Below are 27,104 nucleotides of genomic sequence, written 5' to 3'. Positions count from 1 at the left end.
TTAATTAAACAGTGCTGCATCAGAGGACAGCACTATCAACTTAAAATGTTTTATAATTTATACACATCTGTTTATATTAACTTGCCAGGGCACTGCTTAGTGTTTATGTAATAAAAATATCTGTTGGGGTAACAAACTCCAGGCCGCTAATCACACAGCTGGTCAGAAAATTCCCCACCTTTTATAAAACCGAGAGGTTTAATACCATGTTTGCAGCATCCTGCAAATAGTCCGTATTCTGAGCCATTTAAACATAGATCATGTTCTCACATCTTATTTGTTTGAAATCCAGGTTAATATTATCTCAAATCTCTGCTTAGGTTTCACAAGTAATCACTCTCTTTCAGGTTATCCAAATTACATTTTCCATGCATGTCATCTATGGCCCAAAGATTTCCAAATAAATGCCTGAAGATTATCATGTATCATCCAAGCAGTATTAGTACATCTGCTATTAAATTAGTAAAGATTTGGATTTAATCAGGAGATGTTTCACATTCGCGAAAGCATTACAGCTGTTTAACAGTAACATTTTCCAGTTACAATTACACTGTAAATCCAACAGCTGTCTCGCCAGAATCACAATAAGAACGCTTACAGGCACTTCTGTACACGATACCCGGCTGCTAGTTGATACAAATCCATGGCTTAATTGCTTGTGCTGGTAGAGGCTACAATTCTGTACCAGGGTAATATTTTGATTTTGAGGTATACTGAACGATATGAGGAGATAACAAATATCAAAACAACATTTTAACGTTTGGAATCTTAGTAGGTACTCGTTAACATTGTTCACATTAGACCAGGGTAAGCGTCAAATTAGTAAGTACTGTCAGTTTTTTTGGACTTTGTCCATTGTATTATATTCTACAAACAGATCAATGCGTTTCGGGACCTGTATTTGATCCTGTTTTAAAGTGAGGGATTCCTACACACCAGACCAGGGACTGGAACTTGTCCTGTCTACTGGACCCAACTGAGTAGGTATCTCTCACCTAAAGACAGAAGCAAATCCAGCTTCCAGGAGTTGCTTTCTCTTTGTAAAATATAAGAACGACGGATAAGTCCAAACAACTATCAATAGTGACTGCAATTTTAATAGCTCCATCAATATCATTTAAGAAAGCGTAGCATGTCCCGCAGGAATACACATGTCATTTGTTGGCGACTTTTAACTTGAGCTTTAATGCACTGAAACAATTGAACAGTTTAAATAAGCTACTGCATAGGACGTGAGAGTGAGGCAAAACACAACAGCAACACGCGTTTGTCCTCGCTCGGTGTCAAACCGCGGCATCAAGTGTGGTACTGTGCACGCAATTAGCACAACCACCTCTCCCCCCTCCACTAGGTGCCCCCACATCCCACCCATCCCCCAATTAGCGAGTACTAATTAACGCGTACATGACGCTCATCTAGCACACCCAAATACATACACACATACGTCTACGCATGCATGGAATATCACATCGTTTTTAATGTATATCTGTAAACAGATAGCCTCGCTGTATACAGATTTAAATTTACACAAATTATCCAAATTAACGAATTGATATTTAGTTGCACATAACATAATTAAGTCAGAAAACATTAATAAAATTAAGCATTATACTTAAACAGTTTAACACAAAAGGGATCACGACTAAATGTGAAATGAACAAAGCCAGCACGTAGCTTGAAATTAACATAAAATATTTCAAAACGTGAACAATTCTCTTCTTGGCATTGGTAATGTCAAGTTGCTACTATGCCCAAGTCCTACGTCGTTAACTTTTTGAAGCCGAAGGTCATATAAATAATATAAGTTATAAAAATTCATCTCTACAAGAAAGAAAACAACGCGTTATTACAAACATCAACTGGTTAATAATATTTAAGGAAATGATCGGTTTACTTTTAGAATCTCATGAAACCCCATAAACACACTACGCAGGAGAAATGCAGAGTTACTGAATATTGAAGTAGATTGTGCACAAGGTCACTATTAATTCGTGAAGGACTAAAGCGTATGAAAGGATCAGAGAAGTAGATTTCAATAATTTCACCCTGAATGTGTGTGGTCAACATCACGCTCTGCCCGCTTTATTCCCGGCGAAAGAGCCTTCGGTACCCACTGAAAACTTTGGGTGGCCAATGAGTCGTTGACGTATCAGTAAACAGGGAAATTCGATAGAGTCGTCATCTTCTACAATGATCATCTGTCTCGCCCGATCAAACTCTTGGTAGTAGCCGAATTACATACAGATTTAAAATTCGTACAGATGCAACGTGATCCATTTAACACAAACAAACCCAACACTGCCTTGAGGTGAATTATAAAATATTGAAATAACCATATGTATAACATCTCAAGAAATCATGTTCTGAGATTACTGTCATATCACTTTAATCAACACACTGTTCGAGAATAAGGTTTGCACGCCTGCAAATAAATTTCACTACAAAATATTCTGGAGATACGGTTGATGCTACTGAAAGAAAATTGATATGTGAGATATTGCCAATTCTTACCGATGAATTGTAAATTCTGCCTTCTCCTCCCCCGTCACGTGGTCCAAAAGCTGGGATCCGAACAGCAACATCCCGAGATTGGTTTGATTCCTACTTGGAAACAGTAAGACTTTGCACTCGATCCTCTGTGTTTCTCATTTACGGAAGCAAACTTCTGCGAGGTAATCACGGGGCAATGTACCGTGCAGACACAAACACACATTTTAAGTGAGAATCCAAATTACAGTATTACGAACCGCACTTCCTGTGGACGTAAGGTCTACGCCGGGAATGGACATGCTGACTTACAGGACTGAAAGCTGACTCACATCTTCAGCTTCCAATTTCGAAATTAGTGTATTCAAAGAAGTGCATTCATTTGGGCAACATTCAAGACGAATTTGTACAGGCGCTATATATTCTTGATGGCTACACATATCTGTTCTGGAATAAATAATGCTTCGAAAGAGAAGAAAAGTACCAATCGTTCCTTATTTTTCTTCTTCAAGAAGTTCACGGTTCCTAGAATGAGACCTGGCTGCGAGAGAATATCTAGCTTTACAAATCCTCTGTTATACGTCTGGTACGCCTCTTTGAACGGGAGATCAGCTAGTTGCAGAAACTCCACCTACACGGGATAGCAAAAAGCAAAAATACCGGCGAATGTTCATCCATGACTCGAAATGACATTAGAAGCAACGATCTCAGTATTTAAACAGTGAAGATCCACGCCTTAGACAGTACAACCACTGCTACCAGTGTACGGATATTTTAGTTCCTTGTAATTCAACAAATACAGAACACCTTTCCTGTAACATTCTGAAGCCGACGTCATTCGACGACGAGCGAGGGGAGACAATTCGTGCAGTTTAAATTAATGATGATATCACGGAAAATTCATGACAGCGAGAACAGTAATCACGTAATCCATTATATAATGTGCTCTCGTTCGTGTTATGAGATTTTAAAGTAGTGTAAAACAATCCCGCGAGAATGGCCGAAATTGTGACAAATAGATCAACGGGTCAATTTATCACAACGCATGGCACAATGCCGCCACAAAATTTACACTGTCTTATTCAAAGAATCCGGCACCAACCAATCTAAGGTTATCCTCCAGTTCCTCTTTCACTGAAAGCTTGGCTCACAAACACTAGAATGCTCGAATGAAGTACACATACCTTTACTTTCTCGTATTTCGTTAAATATCAAATGTACTTCGCTTTAGAGCAGCAACTGACATAAGTAATAAAAATAAATGAGTCATCGTTCTGATGATGGAGGCAGCAAGGCCTCTGAAACTTTGTTAAACTTCTACCAGACTACATGGCGATACAGCCCAGAAGACTCACGGGCGTGAAAACCCGAAATCATTCATGTGGAAATGATACGCGCGTCACTTAAAACGAGAAAGTTCATTCAAAGTTGGAAGTTTTCGAGTAAATGACATAAAAATATCCTACAGCACGGAAAATAATATATCACAGCAACATTATAATCGTGAAATATGTTCAAATCATTCTGTAACTGTTCAGGAGGACATAAAAATTTAATCAGTTATGTTTCCTAGCATAAAGAATGATTAATTGAAAACAAAACTTGAAAGAAATGATAAGCGCTTTCACCGTTTGGAATACTGAGACAAAGGGCAATCTGAAGGTGGCATTTTATGGAAAGAGTGTATATTTACGGCATAAAAGTTCGAAAAGTGGCGTAAAATTGAAAGTGGGAGCAAGGATTCCAATCATGCCACGTGCCCCATATGAGTTAAACCTACAGGGACCATCTCCTACGCTTAAGAGATATATACTCTTCTACAATTTGTAGTCACAACTCGCCCAGCGTTTTCTTTTTCTCTTGATGCCCTTCGTTGCTCTGACGGCGAACAAATTTCGCCAATAACTCTTCTGCTCAACCCCCTCACTGCCCCTCTTCCAAACTCTGTTTACCCCAGTCGCCTACCGAACCGAAAGATAGACAGCCTTTTCTCTATATATGTCCCCCTACCCTCCATGTGTTTTATCCTGAGGGCAGTAGTTTTTTATTTTATTATTATTTGTTGTTTTCCATTCTCTTTTGTGTCTCCCTCTCTTGACATTTTTTGTTGAAAAATGTTTGCAATGTATAGGTCTAGGATGGGATGTCATTGTGCGCAGTAATGGTGTTTTATTACAATTTGTTTGATGGCGATTCTGAAAAAAAAGAGACAGTGGGTGGATTAAATGAATCGTGCATTATAGAAAACAGAATTCAATGGATATCAATACATTTCATGTATGAAAAATTTCAACGTGTTGTCGAGCTTACAACAATACAGTTGCGTTCCTAAATTAAAATATGTTGTCATAACAAATTAATTTATAAAAAGACTTGTTTGGATTTTCCGTTTTTTCAGATACCAAGAATTATGAGTTGGTTTTAATAATTTTAAAACTTCATCAAGATAAATTAATTCAGAAAGCTTCAATTGTTAAGTTCTCAGGGATGTAAAGAATGCCTTGTGATGGTCCGATTCATGCGGATATATCTCACACAGTAGATAAGAAATTCATTTGCGATTTGAGATAAGCGTCTTCTCTTAAATATTTCGCAATAGGTTGTTCTAAACGCATAAATTCACGAATTTTAAACGTTCTTCTTCATTATTTATAACACCTTCATTTTTAAGCCTAACAACATATTGCATACACAATTAATACTTGAGAATCGTAGCTTTCTAATCAAAGTTTAAATGTAATAGAGAATAAAACACATCAGTTACTTCAACTGAAAGTATTGCTCAACAGTAGGCTTATTCCACATCTCAAATAGTCAGCGTGGAGGAAATAATTTTAGAAATGAAATATTCATAGATACAGTAAGATTTCGTAATATTGTAACATTGTCCCTATTATACGCCGCCGACGGCAAATGGTTACCTAACCCGTGAACGCCCTGATGTCTGTCAAATAGACAGAATAACTATTCGCCTTTGTAGATGTGATTGTATTGGTAACCTAGACAAAGATGGGTTACTATCTCCACACTGCGTTCAGAACACAGATGCAGCCGTCTTTAAAATCATAAAAGTCGATTTATTTTATTACAGAATAAGTATGATTCATTCACCGAAGATGAACTTTGCATAATCAAAGTCGAAATTTCGTCGTGATAAAGGCAGTTGATTTAGTGATACACAGATTTCCTAGTCTGCAGAATAAAGAGTCGTCGATGATGTGCCAGTAGGGCAGTAGACAACATGAAAACGGAAAATGTCTATTCACTGCACTGACAACGTATGAGAAACAATTCCGCAAATTATATTACAAAGAAATGAGAATAGTTTCATTTCATGAGTATTTCCAAAGAAGTTCCAGAGCTCTGAAACGAAAACAAAGAAATTTTAAATAATCTCATGGTAGGTTTGTATTTACTTGTATCTGAATCATCAATAACAATGGAATATTAAAGAAGCATGCGCCTATACGGGGCAGAAATAGTAAAATTACGGTAGGGACAATGTCGATTGTGTTCTTCTGGATTTTGGCGCCTCATAGACTCGTCAGTAGATGCCAACGTTTCGGATAAACATACTGTCTCCATATTCAGGGTATAGGTGGCGTATTTATCCGAAACTACCGACGAGTTAAGACAGCGTCGATTTGCAGAAGAACATCATCATCGTCCTCACCGCAGCGAAAACCTCAATCTCTTACTGCAGGTGGCTACAAACCTTTCGGCGGAACGCATGGCTTCCACCTCCACGCGTCACAACCCAGCAAACCACAATGCGCATAAAATTTTATATTACCCATTTTGTAAAACAGAGGATAAATAATAGATACTTAAAGTGGAATAACAGCGCAGAAATACTTTGTTGCATTTTATTCTCAGGGCAGGGTGCAACCCAGTTATCGCGTTATTCGTAATCATGTATCTGCTACACAGCACGAGCTGTGTGAAAGTGTAGTAAGATTTACGAGCACAAGGACAGTAGATCGTGCTGCTCCAAGTCGTTCTACCGCTCTCAGGAATGTTTTGGATCAGGTTTAGCTTACCACTTAGCATTTACAGCTAAACAGAATAAAATACTTCTAATATAACCAGACCAGGAAATTGTGTAACATGTTCGTGCTAATTCTTTATTTAAAATGTAAAAAACTGGGTCATGAAGAACCGCAGGGTATGCATAAGGACGATGTTTCCCCATCCGTAGTGTACGAAGTTCTGTTTCCTCAAATAAATATTTTCTTCTGCATACCACGGGCTGGCTACAAGCCAGTTTCGATTTCACAGCCATATTTTTAATGATAAGCGTGGATTTACAAAGTATATCCATTTACTTTACACACTTAAACGCAAGTTTAATTATACTAAATCCGCTGTTGTACATTCTGTTAATGTTTATGACTGTGTTTACTACTTTAAATTTTGACATTATTCTATTATCCCTGACGAGAAATTTACTAGTTAGTATAATCCTGATTATATTAAAATAATTTTCGACTGTGTTTTTTGGATTCCGGAGGCACATCATTATGGCACCTCTTATCATATATATATGTACATAACAATATATACATATTATGAATTTTGTTAAATATGTTATTTTTAATTATATAATTTATAATTGGTTCACTTTTCTAAAATGATTATTTACGAAATTTCAAGATATCAATCCTCTCTAAAAAAAAAAGTACCTTTCTTCCTGTTTGACAAAACTTAATACGCCTACTTACATTCCGAAGTTAATCATTAGGTTTTGGTAATATCAAACGAATTTAAATGTTTTCTGATAGGAATCAGTAAGTGTCGATGTTTGATTAGCTGTGTTTTAAGCTTCGGGGTCCAATGCCAGAAACTTAGCTACTTAACGATAGAAAGGAGTAAGAATGAATGTGGGTCGTGGTCTATTGTATGAAAGCATCCAGCATTTCCCTGAAGAGGCACTGGAAAACCTTTATTTTTTTAAAAAAATTCACTTGGAATCGGGTACAATGTGAATCATATGCATACTTTAATACATAAAGGTTAGCAATACATTTCTTAAAGAACTTACAGCCAGCCCTTTTGGCAGCTGAAAGTACAATAAATTTCATTTCGAGAGCAAGTTGAATACAGACTTTTTTTTTATTTTTACCAACAGTTCGCAGGTTTTTATTTATTTATTTTTGTCTGTTTCATTACGCCATCGTGCTCCCGTTCCTATATTAACCAGACATGAACAAACACCTACGAAAAATTTCAATACAATTTTAAAATGAAAATGTCTCCAGCGGTAAAAAATGCACATTGAAAACGTATGTGCATACATCGAGTTAGGTTGGACGTTAACCTGCAAATAAATTAGCCATGATAATAATACTGTTTGTAGAACTGGAAACTGCATTGTTTGCCGTGAACATGGAAACAGTTGGAATAGGAAATTACGCTTTATCATGAGAATCAATTTTTATACTGAATATGCATCAAACACCAAACTTCGTCAAAATGCCATAATGCATAGAAATGTTGGCCTAATTAAAATTTTACTTTCATGGCTAACAAAATAAAATCTCCAATACAGTAAAATTAAATTATGATTGCATAATTTTATCCCCCTTTCCTCTCAACAAGCTGACGTGTCTTTCATTTTGAACTCGATAAAAAACTAAATTCCATCACAGACCAAAATGTAAAAAAATCCTACAATTATGTCTCTGTATATCGTTATTTAAACATTATCTGCAATATTAACCCTTTCAAGATGAAGCACATTTAAATAATAAAATAAGACAACAGTTGGTTAATGCTGTTCAGAGAAACAATCGCTGTTTACCCTGAAAACCAATCGAAACAAACACAATGTGTGGGAAAACTGCAGAGCTACTGATTATTAAAGCTGGTGGTACGTATAATTACCACTGGGCTTTAAAAATTAATAGCTCAATGGAAAGTTTTCTTCTTCTGCTACATTGTTTCACTTGATCAGGCATGAATGATGAATGAATGAATAATGCAATGAGGATATTCAGGATTTTCTCTGAGAATTGGTTTAGCTTCCGTCCATCAACTACTTTATTAAGTTCATCCAACTGAAGGTTACTTCATACTTATAATTTTAACACCCGTCATTAACAATACAAAGACATGCGAACGGAATCCCGTTGCTACAGAGACGCTAAATAGGGCAGTTAGATTTAAGCTTGAGCAGAGTGGCATGAGATGTCACTTATAGTCAATACAGCAAATAAAATCTTAATCAGTATTTTCTAAATTGATACTCTACCGCAGAAGCTAATGACTTAAAAGTAGGATCAGCAGTTGGTGCAAAATTAAAAAAAAATATAAAAACATTCCAAGCGTGCAAGCTGCCGTTGCAGTTTACAAAGTAACAATAAAGCTAAAATTATTCTCAGAGACAATCATTCGAAAGGCAAAGTGATTCATACAAGGTTAACTGTACATGTAACTTGCAATTCAAACGTAAACTTCTAACTCAGAAAAACAACCTTACTAATCACCAGTGATCATTTTCACCATTAAATACTATCAATTAAGGTCACCCCAACTCAAAACTTACCATTGTTCCCAACATCCATTATGGCTGCATGAGAAAATTACTCTCAATCCATCACAGCGTCAGGCGCACCTAGCAGCTAAAACGCATATCAATGAAATCCTCATAAAAGAGACTGTGGTGTGCCCTTAAGTGTTGGAAAAACAATAAAGAAAGTGTAAAATGAGGCGATGATCAGTTACATCTAATAGCCACCACATACAACACGCCTGAACTCTACATAAATGTATTTCACATGGTCTTAATTATATAAACCAAAGCATAGCTTTAATTTACAATCAAATGTAAAAAGAAGAAGGCATTAATTTTTATCCCAAATTATTTTACTGTGAACATTTCTGTCTTCTGGGTTGTTGCTCCCTCTCCTTCCTACTACGATGCAGGGACCAAGGCACGGTCCCGCACTTTCTGGATTTTCATCATCGTATCCATTCCGAGGCCGCCCAGAGAATTTACCGGAGGACCAGCTTCAGCCTACTACGGCAGCGTACCAACCACACACGGCGCGAGTTGGATGGGAATTCCCGGGCCCCGTTGGACATGCACCTGCTCCTCATTCTTTTTAGACTACACAGCGCAACAACCCAGAAAACAGAAATCTTCAAACTCATCGCTGTGAAAATCTCAAATCTTACATATTTTACTGTGACACTGCCAAGTTTCGGGATTTTTCAAAACTGATGTACTGAAAACAATTCTAAAATGTTTTTTACGATGTTTGTCAAACCACACATGATCCTTAGGCAGAAAACTACTACTAACACTAATTTATAGCTCCCCCTCCCTACGGATCAAATAAGCAGAAGAACTGCTCCATTTAACTCTTTGATGCCCGAAACTCATGTAAAAAATATTTAAAAATCCAGTTCATATCTCTCTCCCAACACTGTATCAGTTACCAACTGATAAACTTATTAGGCCTAATGCTATTTAAGAAAATAATCAATATTATATTATGAGATACTTATAAAAGCCCATACATACACTTTGTGGGCAAAATTTATTAAGTGGATATTAAAACTGACGGCACTTTCCTTCAAAAGCTTGGGCGCGAAGTGATTTGCGTGCTACATCTAGTCAGAAATGTATCAGGATCTTCAGGAGAAGAAGATCCTAACCCCACGCTGCATTTTCAAATACAGTATTTAAAACACGGCAAGCACCAGATGCAGTAGTGTTAGTTTCTCACCATTCTGATGACTGAGGCCTTAAGCACCATTGAGACGTGTGTACTTCTATCAGTCTACAAACCCAAATGATAGTAATCTACACGATATTAGTTTTTTTCGGACAGGCTAGAAATAGGATAGAGATTTACTACTATCGTGCGTTGAGTAGACTTGAAGTATATTTGCCTTATGTAAAAGTCTGTACTGTGTTGTAAGTGGGTGGACTTTTCTGGTGAAAGGCATTCAGACAGGCTGTTGCTGCAAACAAGACAGGGATCTTGAAAAGAGAAATTCTCGGCATTAAAATATAGTCACGACTTTAAGAGCTGAAGAAATTGTTTTTGGTCTAAGCATATTATAGTGCCTTTAAGAGAAGTCTTTACTGGTAATAGCAGGTCAGACGAAATAAACAAATCATTCATACATTTCCATAATATAAATTTAAAACAACAAAATTAAAACAGGTATATATAACATTTATTGTTGAGTTTTAAACCTTGTCCGTCGCCTCATGTTATAAAACACTATGTGTCAGAAGTGGATCTGTCCCCGTCTTCAGGTGTAGTGAAGGGGACAACTTCTCTGTGGGATCAGGAAGAAAGAGCTAAATCTAATGTACTCCACAGAACAATAACTTTGGTATAATTAATAATATAAAGTTCACAGGTCAATGTCATATTCACGGTACCTTTATTTCTATTATGACGGGCAACTAGAAACATCAGAAGCAAGAACGCGTACTTACAAAATCAATAGACGAACGACACAATCAAACTTGTCTGCTTTATGTTGGCGCATGTCCTGGTTCGTGAACTCTTGGTTGCTGCAACACAAGGCATAAACACGACACACAATCCGATTGTAATCTAACATTTTTAACGAAACCTTGTGAAAATGCGTCGAAGTTAAAATATCTGGAAACAGCGATAACAAATAAAAATTCCATTCGCATAGAAATTTAAAAAATACTACATTCAGGAATGCTTACTACCACGCAGTTCAGAATATTTTATTTTCCCAACTGATATCTAAAAACGCACAGATTAAATTAATTAAAACTACAAATTTTCCTGATAATTTGTATGGGACAAACACAAATTAATGATGTTTAAGAAAAGAGTACTTTTGAAAAAAGTTGACCCAAGAGGGATGATGTGGAACGAGGCTGGAGGAAAATGTACAAAGAGGTGCTCCACGATTTACAATTTCACCAAATATTAGGATGATCAATTTAGGGAGAATGCAATGAACAGAGCACGTAGAACGTATAGAGGTTATGAGAAATCCGCACAAAATGTAGGTTTTAAAGCCTGGGGGAAAGAGCCCACTCGGAAGAGGTAGGTTTAGATGACAGGATAATATTAAAATTAATCTCTTTGAAACAGGATTGGATTCGTGTGGATTCGATTCATCTAGAGGGCTCTTGTGAACATGATAACGAACCTTCGGGACCCACGTCTCGATCATTGGTGAAAAAAAATCTGGTTACTTAGACGTTGCTTCTTGTTTGGTTGGAAGAGATTGAGACATGGAACTGAACCAGAGGCTGCTGTTAGCTCTTCAGGAGACATTCCTACTATAGTTGGGTGAGGAAACTGTTGTAATCGAAGCCAGCTGTAGCCAATAAGACGCTAGGACCAGAGGGGTTAAACAATGTCAAAAGACACGCAAAGCAATAAGGGCGGCCAGGAGTGGAGGAGTATTTCGAGTTACAACGTGTCTAGGTGTTTGCAGATACAGATCAAACAGCAAAGTAGTCAGTTAACCACAGGCACGCCAGTAGACTAACACTAGATCCTACAACGAGTGCATATCGGCGGCATATTCTGGCATAAGCAAGATTTTAGGCTCTCACGGCTTGTAACTGTGAAGATGTCTGTCTTCTGGGTTTTTGCGCCGTTCATCGCCTTGAAGAAACGTCGGCAAACTTCTACTACACTACACTGCGCAACAACCCAGAACAACCTAATGTGTATCATAATTTGTCACTGTGGGTTTAAGTAAAAGGAATTTGGTTATAATCATCATCATCATCAAACAGTCAAGGCCTCGCGGTCTTCCAGGGTTTCTTCGTCCACGTGATGTTTTTTTTTTTTTTAATAATTTGGGAAGTCAGTCTCTCTGCATTCTGTTAACATGTTGAAGCCAATTGTTTTTATATCTCAAAAATTTGTCTAAAACGAGTTCTGCTTTTAACTCTTTAAGTACGCCATCCATTCTTTTATAGTCCATCCAAATGTACTTTGCATTGCGTCTCATAAATTTCATCTCGGCAGCTGTAATTCCGTTTTTGTAGTTTTTCAATGTCCGGTTTTCACTGCCATATAAAATTGTGGGTAGTGCAAAACTATTATATATTTTTATTCTACTTTGTTTTTGGACTTTTGTTGGTTTAAAAATCACGTTTATAAGACCCGTAAATTTCAGAAGTTCTGAAAGTATGACATCTATGTATTTTTATGCTAGGAAGTTGGTGGTGGTCGCAAATAATGTCCATATTGGATCAGTAACTGTGACTCCATGGAAAGCTTTTCCTCTGATGTAGACCGAAACTGAACTGTAATTATTTTGGCTAATGTCCATTTTGTGAGATATGTCTACTACATAAACTATAATTTGTTCCTCATTTTATAAAATAATTAATTCACGATAAACTAAATTATGACCAATCGAGTTTCAATTACCGAATGAAGAAACATAATACATCCTAAATGTGTAGTGACACCAAGGAGTTTACCCCAGCTACCTGGTTACAGTTCAACATTTACTAGTAATCCAAAGGAAACACAAAAACCTAGTGAAAATATGCAAAGTAACAGGGAACGACTTTTCAACAGCAATAACAGTACTCTTGCTACGAATGAAAGAGAATAAAAATGTACGAGTCTCTTAGAAGATAAGATCGATACGGAAAAGGTGTAGGAACAGTGCTGTAGGGTGGTGAACCATGAGTGACCCAGAATGCAACGAGAATGAAAGTTGAATTTCGTGATGCCCAATTAGGTAAGATTACGCTGTTTCTAAATTGACCTGTTTTATATTGTTTCTCTTTTTATGAAAGATCAAAAGAAAGTAGAATCCTTTACAGATTGGAAAGTCTCTTTCTTAAGGCAACAATTTTCCTTATCAATGTCCTTAACAAAGTCATGGTCAAACCTTTCGGCGGAATTCGAGTATTTTGTTGAAACTTACAAAATCCGACGATACCAGGAAATATAAGAAAATGACAGGGCCAGTAAAACCGTTAACTATGTTAGGAGGTCTGAACGATTCTAACGATTTTGTGCTGTTCGGTATTCTAACACGAGATTAAAACATTTCGGGAGCTGGCCTGGCTCTCGTCTTCAGACGAAAATACCCATTCTGTCGGGTCCGACACAACGGAACAATTCCAATTCCTGAACCAGGTCCATGTTATGATATGATGTCCTATGTTTATTCAGTGTGCTTATGTCAGTTTCAGAGGGTGTGGAATGACTCCCTGGTCTCCCTCCTCAACGTTCTGCATTACATCCTTTTGCACATATTCCTTAAGGTATTCTGCTTCCATAAAACAATACATAGTAATGACCATACTGGAGGAAAAGTCAACCAAACATCAGGAGATTGTTAATTAGGTAATTCTGAGCCAAAAATATTATGCAGCCCTGTGTAAAATTGACATGTGCTGCACAGCATGTAAAATCAGAGACACGAATAATACTCTACGTACAGCAGGAAAACAAAGGGAAATGAACATAATTAAAAAACACTGCTAATCAAATTGTAAATATAAAACGCAATGCCAACTAACTAACTAGATGGCTTACGAAACCCGACGGTTCATCACCGAATTAACCAAAGCCCTCCACTGGTCCCTGTCCTGGGCTAACAAAACCCAGTCGCCTTCAACTCCTATCTCCCATAGATCCCGCTTGATATTATCCTCCCATCTATGTCTAGGTCTCCCCAGCGGTCTCCTCCCTTCAGGCTTACCCTACTAATACTCGATTTTTCTGATGGCGCATTCTAACGCGAAGTTAAAGAGCAACCTGAGCTTCTGACAGCGTCGTTAAATAAATAAATAAATACATAAAACAACACAAAATGTAGGCAGTACATTTGTATAATTATTCCACCTGATACGAAAGATGCGGTACTTAAAAAGTTGGTAAATATAATTTAACGTAGCGTAAACAGGTTTATAGGACAAAAAGAATAATATGGATCCACTTAACTAAAACTGTCCGCAATAATTCAAGGTTTTTTATATACTGTCTCATTTCTTATGGTAACAAATAAGAAATTAACTAAAATACTTTAATCTTTATGGCAAGCCTAGGAAGAATTGTAAATCAATAATTACGCAGCGTGATTACTATTAGCAAGTTTATACGTTAATTTGTCCAACGTAACCTTAAAAATATTTTAGACATAATTTGGAGGCACGTGTATTAGACATACCTATCTCCATACAAAATTTCACATGGTTCATTATTCAGCGCCCTGAGATGGACAGCAAAATAGAAAGTTTGAGCGGCCGCCATGTTGTTTGTTTGTTTGTTTGTTTTCCATTCTACATCAAACATTTTAAAAAGATGTAGAATATTAAAAAAAACTTTTACTGCACAGAATTCCAACAATTCATTAAGTGACGCTAATAAATTAAATTCGCAGATAATAATGCCTTAATTGGAAGGAATTTGACAACTTTTAAGAAATTATATAGAGAACTACAGGAAGGATTGAATATGGGGTTAAGTATAATTGAAAATAAAACCAAATATTTGAAGAAGTTATCTACTGATATCAACAGACCGCTACAAAAGCTACCAATATAAGAACGTAATTTTGAGGCCGTTATAGAATTTACTTATTTAGGAGTTATTACAAACAACAAAAATAAAATAAAAATGAAATATTAAGAAGATTAATGGCTGGAAATCGTACCTACTTCTCTAGCATCCAACTGTTTAAATCAAATATCTTATCTAAAACAACTAAAGTAAAACTATATAAAACACTTGTACGGCATGTAGTTACATATGGGTCAGAAACTTGCACTTAGGAGTAGCAGATGAAAACTCCTTACGTGTGTTTGAAAGGAAGATCATCAGGAGAATTTATGGTCCTGTATACTCCCAAAGGAACTGGGGAATAAGAGCTAACAGGGAAATTGACTTAATTATAGGGCATGAAGACATTGTGAATTTTATTAAGTCAATAAGAATATGATGGGTGGGGCATGTTCAACGAATGAGTAACGACAAAATGCCAAAGATGATTTCCAAAATGGAAGGTGATAGAAAAAAAGACGCCCAAGGAAAAGATGGAAAAATGATGTAGATCTCAAGAAGTTAGGGATACGTGATTGGAGATCAAGAGCTGGAGATCGTCAGCGATGGAGGGCTGCTGTGAGGGAAACCAAGGTCCACCCAGGACTGTAAAGCTGGAGATCGCCATCATCAATAGATAAAATTCGGAAAATACTTGCAACCATTCAGTTCAGAACCTTTAGTCTTTTCGTCTGCTGTCTAAAAACGTAAATGTTAAAGTATACAAAATTATAGTTTTATCTGTAGTTTTGTATGGGTGTGAAACTTGATCTCTGACACTAAGGGAAGAACGCAGACTGAGGGTGTTTGAGAAAAGTGTGCTGGGGAGAATTTTGACCTAAGAGGGATGAATTACTAAGAGACTGGAGGAAGTTGCATATTGAGGAGTTTTATAAGTTGTGCTCCTCGCCAAATATAATTAGACTGATCAAAACAAGGAGGATGGGATGGGTAGGGCATGTAGCCCGCATGGGAGAGAAGAGGAATGCATACAGGGTTTTGGTGGGCAAACCAGAAGGAAAGAGACCAGAAGACATGGACGTAGGTGGGAGGATAATGTTAAAATTTATATCAGAGAAACAGGGTGGGGATGGACTGGATTCAATTGGCTTGGGATAGGGATCAGTGGCGGGCACTTGTGAATGCTGCAATGAACCTTCCGGTTCCATAAAATGTTGGGAATTTCTTGAGTGGCTCCTCAGGAAGGACTCAGCTCCATGGAGTAAGTAATCAAGCAATATCAATTACACCACTGAATTTCGTATGGTCTTCATATCTGTATTAATTATAACAGGAAGTTAAATATAAAGGTGGGGTGATCCCTGTGGCATGGTGTTTAAACAGAATATCATAAATATCTTAAAATTAATTAAAAGGTTGTTGGTGAAAGGCAAATGACAAACCTATCTCTCGTTATAAGAGGAAGAATGCAGATTACAAAATGGGTTTCATAAATACTCTACAACTGAAGAAGATATCTTCTGGGATGCTGCGCTGTATTGTCTCGTAGAAACTGGAAGACATTTCGGAGGTGCTTACATCTTCCACCATCAGGGCGATCACCATGATGCTGTAGACAGCAAGAACCTCTGAAACGTCCGTCAGTTTCTACCAGATTACGGTGCAACATCGCAGAACACAGTAAGTCATCTTCGTACTCGATGTCATGAGAACCTGAAATCTTCCTTGTTCTACATTTCTCTGCAACTGGCACGCCATGAGAAGAACAATGCCAGTACGGACCGACTCAGAACAAGCTATCTCTTGAATGAGGTCAGTTACACGCTCTTGGGACGTCTCTTTACGAATCGAGACGGCAGACCAAAGCCGCGAAGTGGGGAGGTCACGGAAGTCGTCGCCCAGCTGGTCGACAAAGCCAAGGTCCTCTGCACACGATACAACAACGCAAACTTTGCGGTAGGTCTGCAACTGTTCTGCTGCCATGACGTGAGATCGTAACACAGCAGCCGTGTCCACGCCCCTGATATAAACCGCACAGGAAACGAATGGTCAAGGTTTCTTGAACACAACAAAATATTTAAACAGTGTAAGGATCTATTTTCTGAGTACAGCGTATGGGCCTACAAATAATGAATAAATGACTGTTTCAAGAGTTAGAGTACAGTAGTACTATACATGATGATTATTAGAAATATCGACCAACACTTTTCTAATCCGGAAAATCGCCTAATCCAGACCACACTTCGCCTCATAGTAATCCTAATAAGCGAGGTTATACTACAATGACTGAGCTATTTTGGTTAATTCTCTGGATTTATTCTGACCCAAAATTTCAAAATTAATTGTGACATGAGCGAATGTTTCAACACTTGGCAGTGCCCTTCCAAGGAATTCTGACCCATCTGAAAGCATCTACACAAACAAGAGACAATGACAAATACAACAATACGGATATGGTCTGTATTCACCAAGAGGATTTCGAACCCGGGATAACAGTGTTAGAGCCGTCCGCGACCGTGAACATGGTAACGAATAATATCGTTTTATTATTTTTACTCTATATTTATTACTCTGGTTAATCGACTGTTTTCCAATTCTATTTCAATTGCTGAGGTTAATAAGAATTGCCAAATAAGATATATCTGTGATAAATCGACAGGCATTCCTTCTTTAAATCACTATATACATTTCTATCTTACCAAGCTGAGGAAAAAGGCAGAGCATGTAAGCAAGGTGATACGTCATCGGGATTCAAACCATGTACCACTCTAATACAAGTTCCATTCTGCTCGCTAGTAACGCTACCAATTTACAAGATGGAATATTTTAGATCACACATAAAAGGTAGCACTAAGTTGGGGTTTATAATGCAACTGCAGTATATCTGTTTTTGTCATAAGGATACTCGAAATAACAAACACCTTCATAATTATCGTGTCTGGCAGCGTTGTGTTTTGTCGTGACAAATCGTTAGAACCTCTCGTAGTTTCTTCGTCTTCCAATAGTCGCGCCCAGTAGTCTGTTCTACACGGGCACTACAAACCGCGATTTCCCACAACCCCCTACCACAGCGCCATCCCTTCACTTCTCATTTTGTGCATGTTGCAGTCTAGACTACGACCACTGGATGACGCGAGCGGTGGTGTTAGGGGGATCCCCTGACACAACTTGGAACGGCATGGCCCTTGGGTCAATGATCAAGGCCGATCAAAGAACCGTCCCACCGCCAAGCCATTTCCTTGCTTGCCTTCCTCGCTTCACTGACCTCGTTTCTCCTCTACAGCTACTTGTTCAGTCTAAGGTCAAGGTCGCCATGGGGATACCGATGCGCTCAAGGGGATAAAAGTAGACTGTCTGATACACAGACGAGAAAGGAGACACTTGTATTTCAAAGGCACGGGTTTTCTGTGTTAGCGACTCGCTCACTCGAAAGCAAAGGCGCATGAAAGACTCGCTTTATCGCACGTTTTCTTCTTTTCAGCACAATGGTCTATAATGTTCCCTTAATACGCTTTTGGTGAGGGTGGGTGTATTTACATACCGCATATCAATAAATGTCTTCACAACTTCTGTCATGCTTGTTTTTTATTTAATCGCAGAGTATGAAGAATGCCAATATGACGACAACCAGAACAACGTTTTTCTCTTAAACACAGACGGATTTAATGACAGTTTAATTCTAACACAAAATTTTCTTTCTTAAAATCTGGCTGAGAACATTATAGCCTACATAGCCAAGAGGCCTGAAGAAAATCGCGTGCTGAGGACCTTCATAATTTGTATTCCTCCGTGGCCACATCAAGAAGTATGAGATGGACGAGACATATAGCAGGCTCGGGAGAGATAAAAAATGCGAATATTTTGGTACCAGAACCGTAAAAGAAGCCACTTGGGATGCCATGTGTGTGTAAGGTAGTAAGCCTATAGTTTAGTTTCGTATAATACATGCAGCTCCTTATAGTATAGTAATCTGGCAAAGGACTACAGTTTTGTATAGGATAGTATATAGTGCATAGAATTATATAATAAGGAAGTAAAGTAAAGTGAAATATAATATTGTAATATATAGTGTTGAAAACACGTTAATTTATACCATGCCAGTAAACACATTTTGTAGCAGATATGTTATAATTATTTACTTTCTATTTCAGACAATCACTTTTTTTTACTTTCATTGTTAATAATGTGTTCGAATGAAGTGAATACAACGATCACCTTTACTCAAATCTCCCCATCAAATTTTCAATTCTGGAGCAGGAACTTGCAAGAGACAAACAAAAACTGCTTACATTGAAATACGAGGTAAAGACGTTGACTGTGGTCTTCTACACCAAAGAAGGAGGCGATACGTTCCCCCAAAACGTTGGTCACCACCTACAAATATTCTCGGTCAGAGAACCCAGAAAACAATTTATTTTTTGCATGGGCTGGTTTTTTACTAACTACAGCATTATCGTTACAAATCATGGCTGATCCGTAATCACATGCAACCAGAAAGTACATTCAAAATGAGCGTTAAGCAGCGAGTGCAGCTAACGCAAACTTAGATTTTCTTTACGAGGAAAGGCGTTGCTAATTCAGATTCAAGAACAACAACAGTTGGCTTCGGTATGATTTTTGTTCACTGTTCTCCTGTTCAGTGACGAAACATTCCCTTAGTCAACCGTTCGACAGATATGTACTCTTACATAAGCGTAGAATTTCGGCTTTCGGGCGAAAGTAGCGTCGAATCAGCACCTTCAAATTTATCTCTCACTGCCTGCCCTATACAAGGCCTTCAGAACTGACCCCCACCTCATCGTCACCTTCAAAATATCAACTGCAATGCTTGCCTAAACGTTGCTTACAAATAAACATTCAAAGTGGCTCTTACCTGAATTCCATCCGCGAAAACGAGAATTGTATGAGCGTATTATTCTTTTTTATCTAAGATTATTGCTGGATACTGATTATTAAAATGTAAACTTTACTTTACATTTTAATAATCAGTATCCAGCAATATCGACCCAACTAGTTATCGAATTCTTTTCATAAATGTCCGATATCGGAAATAAAAGGAACAACTAACACCTAACCAACCCCTGGCACGTGCCCGATATCAATACTCATTTCGCTCGATAATTACGTAACGATGCCAATTTTCTAATAACAACTACAATAACAAGTTCAATGACTGTGTACAATAAACAACACAGTAAGTGCAAACTAATTTCGTATAGGCTTTGTGTATTTTACAGCTGATATTGCTATAAACGGTATAATTTTCCTTCAAATCTGCATGCAAACTTCAGTGCTGCTGCTAAAACGTTAGTTTAATTTTTAATTATGTACGAAAACATTGCTTCTGATACTAATGCAGCTCTATGCAACAACATATCGTTAAATAGCCCACAATAAACAGGAAATATAGCACGGTGCTCTATAATTCGTAACAAATAAAAATAATAAGAATACACGACGCTATCTCGCCTCGCTGCCTGAAGGGAGCTAGCTAAACGCGGGAGAACCGGAACAAAATAACGCAAAATACTAACAATAACGGAGGCTACGTCAGACTCCTCCACGACTGTCAGAATTTTGAACGCTTTCCGATATCGGCAACAGAATTTAACTGCTAACATTTGTGAGGTAGGTTTTCGTGGTGGTTTGTATAAGAAATACATGTCTTCTGACTAGATGCGCCGTGTTATGTGGTATAACTTTACAGACGTTTCGGAGATGCCTGTTGTCTCCATCATCAGGGCGATGAGTAAGCCGCGCAACAACCCAGAAGACAGCCATCTTTTTCAACCCATATTCTACAAAACAGGTAGGCTAAAGAGCGCGTACGCCTACCGTAGCTGTCGACTGTCTCGAAGTTCCTATAAACTGATTTTCAAATTCACTGTTCTAGCTTCGACTTACCATAACGTCGATGCTATCACTGAATAGTTTTCATGGCTAATTAACTATCCCCATGGGAATGACTCTTTCATTAGTATACACATCGGGGAATCCTCTACGATGAAATCCTAAAGTTCAGCACAAAAAAATGTTTCTGGGCCCAATGTGACGCATATTTTTTCTTCTTCATATTTTTGGAATAAGTGCAAAAATTAACACAATGGAAATATTGTGCATGTTTGCACTTTTAACCTCCGAAACCACTAAGGATTCCGATTAAATGTGGCAATGAGAATCTATACCTAAGACTGCTAAGAGAATTTTACTTTTGTTTGTATCCGTCCAACGTAATCTCTACTCACACGAACTTCAAACAGAACTTTATATTATTTATCAAAGACAGATTTCGGACACAGAATGGATACTAATTCCAAGGAGTCCTCCATGAAATTATAGTCGCTCAACGACTATAGCTGAAATACTCAGCCTTTTATGTAACGCGGAATTTCATTACGGTATTACTGCCTTGGGCGTAGTTAAATCCGAACGATCCATTTAATATAATCCTTCAATCTACGCTTAGGACTTCCATGTAGGCTACTTCTCTTCCTCTCAGATTTTCCACAATAATTTTTAAGCATATTGCATCTCACCCCCCCCCCCCCCCAAGTCATTCTACCTACCTTTATTTCGTCACCCTGATCATATCTTGTGAAAATTATCCGTAGTAACTATTAAAATACTCATTATGAAAAATAAATTTCCATACCACTGTTCCTTGGATCAAAATAATGTTCTCACCATCATAAACTCAAACATCCCCAATCAATGCTATAGGCTTAAAGTGAAAAAAAAAAACAAAGGTCCGCTTCCATATGCATAAGCAAAATTACACTTGCATATTCGTAACTTTTTGTTTCACACAGTAATCGGTAAGTTAAATTCTGAACTGAACTCAACACACCCAAATTTAATCTACCCGTAACTCATTGTGAACGAAATTATGATTTGTTACTGAATTTCGGAAATGCTGGAAGAGTGTCACATTTTTTAAGGATTATATCAGTTATCTTCATATTATGATTGTGATCTACATTCTGGAGGCGATATGTAAATATACCGGCACTAACAAAAAACTTGCAGAACGGAACAATCTCATCCCTGCCACTTACACACTAACGGTCTTTCCATTCTGCTAACAACCCGCTCAAACGGTGATCATTGATACATCATCTGAACAGCAGTTTCTTGAGATAAACTGTCAGTCATGCATACGCTGCAGGCTACATTTCATTCTTCTTCATATGTCAAAAACATTTCCGTAAACATTTATTTACCGTTTCCTTTGACGAGTCGTTAACTTGCACCTTTCTTTCACGCTACAGCAGCACCTAATCAGGCATCTTGTCTTAGTCACTGCTCAGCTTCATAAAAGAAACTTCATTTGTCTCCATAACCGGATATGTGTGTAGGTACGTAGAGCTCTTTAAATTCAACTTGAAGTTTACACAAAGAAACGAAATGGGAACTACATATGTTTAGTTTCCTACAGTGTATTCAGATATTATGACATCTATCGTAAGACCTCAACAATACATACACATATACGTATTTATTTTCATTTATTAAAACAATTAAAAATAAACACTAATTAAAAAGGTACAATTTAAGAAAAAGATGTAAGGCAATATATATTTAAGACTACAATCACAGAAATGGCGAACAGCACGTAACAAACATCAAATAGATGGGGACGACTGGCCTTTGCTCGGTGTGGAAGGAATGACGGCCAATGTACGCTTGGTTCGTCATTTTCGTTGTAGCGAAAATTAATTACGTGTACAGAAAGAAGGAAAAGCGAATATTCGTTAAATTAACGTTCGTAAAACGAGGAGTCACTGTACCGAATTTACATTATTTGCGCGCACATTTCTGTGAAGAGAATTCCACCTACTTTCTCTTCTTACTAGGACAGTTTCAACAACGCTTTAGGAATAATTTTCCTTTACAGAATGTGTATTATTACCCCACCTTCCAAATTCTGCAACATTACAAAACTGAAACATAAACCATAATTGGAAATGTTTAACGTGTGTCGTCTTACAGCACAGAACTACCTGAACCGAAACATCATCAACTTAACTATGAACAGGTTTCTTAATTTTCAACAGAAACGAAGATTCGCTGTTCAGAATCGCATATAAATATACTGTGGCAAATCAGTCAAATGGGCAACTGCCCACGGCTCCATCACACGACCGTCGGTGTCATGTGCTTAAACTTACCGAAACTATTTCCAAATATCTCAAGAACATATCTTCGGACTTTGTAATTAATATTACATAAAGTTTCCAAACATTACTGTCACCATCACGAAAACCTTCAGAAGTTTCTAATGGCTAGCTCAGCTTCTGGGTTTGATTCACATAAGGTTATATGGGCAGTAGGAACACAAAAAAGCTACAAAGTTTCTTTTATGTTGGTACGTTTAACATTTCATAGTTCTGATTTTAATTAATCAAATTTTCAAAACATTTTTTTTGTATTCGTCGTGTTTTAACCTATTCTGACCTTTTCGCTTTTCTTAATATAAACGAATTTTTCACTGGCATCAAACTGTAAGATCTTTTGCATTTTATACAAAAGTAATGGGAAGGGGACAAAATCATGGGCTACATATCTACGATCCACCACTGCCTTAACGTGACCCTGAAAATGTAATATATGACACAATGGGTCCGAGACAGCAGCATTAAGACGTATATTATTTCATTTGCTAAGATGTCGCACAAAACTGGCGCTATCTGCACATCGGCACAACCCCCCCCCCCCAATCTAACCGCCGTTGGTTTCGCCCATTTACCCAACAATCCGCACTTATTAAAACAATGAAAACAGCGACAACAGAGAACAAACTGATAAGAATAAAAAGCCATAGAATGAAAGTTGGAAGGAAGAATGCGTATAAAAATATTTCACAAAATTTGGAACACACAGCAATAAGCACAAACATAAAACCCAATAAATGCTCAGTTCTCTAAGTAACAGATGATCAGCTTCGAAGGAACCAACTTCTAAATTACTTAAATACGGACACTTCCTGGAACAAACACGATGTGAAATTGTGGAAACCCAAGACTTATTAAGTACTAACTGAAGATGACTACCTTCTGGATTGTTACGCCATGCGGTGTGGTAGAAGTGAACCGACATTTAAGGGCGTTTGCTGCTCACGGGTTACTCATCGCCCTGATGATGAAGGCAGCGAGCACCTCTAAAACGTCGGTAAACGTCAACCGCATTACACTGCGTAACAGCCCAAATGAGCCAACTTCATACTCGCCGCCGCGAGAACTGAAATACAATGTAAGAACAAACCGCCAAAACATCTGTTTCCCCATAGTATACAAGAATTCTTCATACAAATAGTTAATGCACACACCAGCAGTCCCTGTTAATTAAGATGTAATGGGTAAGTGGCCAGTTTTATAGAGCCCTGATTAACTGGAACGTCGAATATGCAAGCAACACTGTATGAATATTATGAAACGACTGACCTCTCTGTGCCTCCTGCCATGGCACTCAGGACACTCATTCGACGTGTATGACAACAGAATTTCGATTAAATGGTTTCTATAAATGCCACGACCAGAACACGAAACAGGCGGAACGACAGTAATTTAGAATTACAAATTCGACAGACTAAAAGACTAGAGTCTCATTTAGAAACAAATTCGGGAAGAAATACCGCTGCTGATAAGAATTTTACAAACACAAAAGGTGACAAGAAACTGATATACAAGAACTTTTGTAAATAAATACTGCAAACTGAGTATAGGAAATGAAGTACTGCGATTCACTGGCAGACACAGGGTCCACAAGAGCTGTTTTCAAATCTTACAGTGACATCCCAACTCCAGAAAAAATAAGGCCTCTCAACGTAAAAAAGCCGCTCCCAGATAACAGGATGAAATTCCAACAGGAAGTTACTCGCGATAATAAACAGCAACCTTATTAAAATAAGCAAATAAAACAGGACACCCTTTTAAAAAATTTAGCCACAGCCACGAAAAATCTTAAATTAAGTATTTATGGCATTAACAATGTTATGGTATACAGATTTTTGAGAGTGAAAGAATGCCATGCAATGAGTTATTGAACAAGCAGAAAATACTAAAGACTGAACAGAACTCAAATTCAGACACAAATACTGGATAAATACAACTTTTATTAATAGCAACCGCATGGAAATTACTATTAACATGAAACAATTTGGCCATATTTGCGTAAGTATAATGGAATTTTCGGACAATCTGATCTAAGATTTAGACGTTAATTCCTCATCCCGAACGCTTCAATTTCAATCCTCACTTTGAACCTATTACAATCGTAACTTTAGAAATAATACACGATTCCTGAAGCATCTAATCTTGCTTCTAAACCTACTAAATTTGTATTCTTGGAGCATTAAAGCATCAGGGCAACCCCAAAGGTATTGTCCTTAAGATAAAGGGCTAGGGTGGCCTGACAAGTAGTTCCAGGTTAAAGATAAAACATGAATCAGACAATGGCATGTAGCCGTTCTGAATGTTGATTATACGGCAGATTTTTAAATAAATGATAAACAGCTCATGAAGGCACAAATTATATGTACATGACCTATATAACTTCGTATTTTACTTGTTTATTTTATTACAGGGGCAAATATTACATTTTGGGAGGGGGCTCTCACCCCCTTATCCTCACGCTAAGCCTCACATTTTTAATATAACTGTCTTTAAAATATGTGCCAGGGAGGCGTTTCGGTATTCAGAAACACACGAGCACCGCAATGGCTAGACTAGTATTGTCGAATCCTATCAAATTTGCAACCTTCAGAAAACAATGCATTGTACTCCTGAAACATTCAGTCTCTATTCTAACCCAACTGCATTTGTATAAGTTTAGAAAGCAGTGGCCAAGTTTTACCAGGCATCAAAACTTGACTCAGTCACAGTAAACAGCGATTAGCATTATTGGAGTACCCAATGTTATTTTTAAATGGGGAAGTCTTTCTTTTCAGGCTTATAAAAGCTGATTCTCCGCGTGAGATTGTTTCTTAGTTTATTTAACAAAGCTTTCTTAACTTCTTCGGCTTTGGAGCTTCGAATCGGATGATGTCTTTACATAACAAATTGTGATGGAAATGTAAGGAAGCGATTGTAACCAGTATTTTCCTGGAGAGATTGAAGTGAATCTCGAATTCTCAGTCCGGATACAATCTCCGGACCGAAAATCCAATCCGAAACCCTGAATATGAAACAGTGTACAGACAGATAAAATTTATTTTTATATAAATAGCGGGGTCGGCAGTGCCGCTTGGTCGCTGGGACCGTGAGTTCGAATCCATTCAAGCCATGGATGTTTGTCCGCGATCTTCTGTGTTGTGCTGTCCTGTGTACAGGTAGAGGCCTTGTGACTGGCCGATCCCTCTTCCAAGGAGTCCTACCGAATGTCTACAGTTGGGACCCGCAGTGCTCAGGCATTTGAAGAACGGGTCGTTCAAAGTATTCCCCAGAATATAAATAGCGGAAAAGCATTTACCCACAAGAATTATGAAGACAAGTTTCTTACATACACATACCAACCATGTTTATGAAAGAATAAGACGAAATTAGGAAAAATAAAACCCCATTCTTTTACTTTCGTAAGACACCTTACAAACTAATAAAAGGGTGGGATGTAAACATAAAACTTTCTTGAATAATCAGCAGAGGTAATTTTTCAGTGAAATTTGTGTTGTCAGCACGAGTTTGCCATCCCAATGCAAATCATCCCGAACCTAAAGCAGGCTTGTTCCCAGTTATCCCCTTCGACATGAGAAGTCAACGCCCTATGGCAAAGTTTCATACAAAGGTTCATCCCTCTCAGCACATAAATCAATAAAATCGGTGCAGCTTACGTGGTTACCAATAAAACTCTAACGAAGCCTTTTTTTCTCCCCTCTTGTGAATTTCACAAATGAATACAAGTTACAGAGGAATTACGTGTCAGCCATTTCTGAGTCAGTGGTCAGTAGATAATCACATTTCACTCGGAACGGTGTACGCAACACAGTGAGTGAGAGAGAGATCTTTCTGTCGTACCGGTCAAAAGACTGTCCAGCAAGAGAAAGCTCCATCGGTCAACGTAAAGCACTTTCCACATCGGCTGAGCCCTTTTGTGGGGCCGCGAGCCAGGCAAAGGACAACAGAACGCCCCGAATCACAC

The 27,104-nt window shown here is 37.8% G+C and overlaps 1 long non-coding RNA gene across 5 annotated transcripts in view; it reads right to left on the bottom strand.

The window, feature by feature from the left end:
* LOC110827502 (uncharacterized) overlaps positions 1–27,104 on the bottom strand; it is a 471,708-nt gene that overhangs the window by 188,410 nt on the left and 256,194 nt on the right. For 3 of the 5 annotated variants that reach the window (XR_015535820.1, XR_015535821.1, XR_015535822.1), the window contains exon 6: positions 10,943–11,020. The exons of the other annotated variants lie outside the window; for them this stretch is intronic. This is a non-coding gene — a long non-coding RNA (uncharacterized LOC110827502). The remainder of the gene's footprint in view (positions 1–10,942; positions 11,021–27,104) is intronic. 5 annotated transcript variants of the gene reach the window in all.

Source organism: Zootermopsis nevadensis, unplaced genomic scaffold, assembly GCF_977971745.1.
Source record: "Zootermopsis nevadensis isolate Lab colony 2312 unplaced genomic scaffold, Znev_1.0 Znev_ptg000019l, whole genome shotgun sequence".
Taxonomy (NCBI): domain Eukaryota; kingdom Metazoa; phylum Arthropoda; class Insecta; order Blattodea; family Termopsidae; genus Zootermopsis; species Zootermopsis nevadensis.
This window is presented reverse-complemented; position numbering and strand designations above follow the sequence as displayed.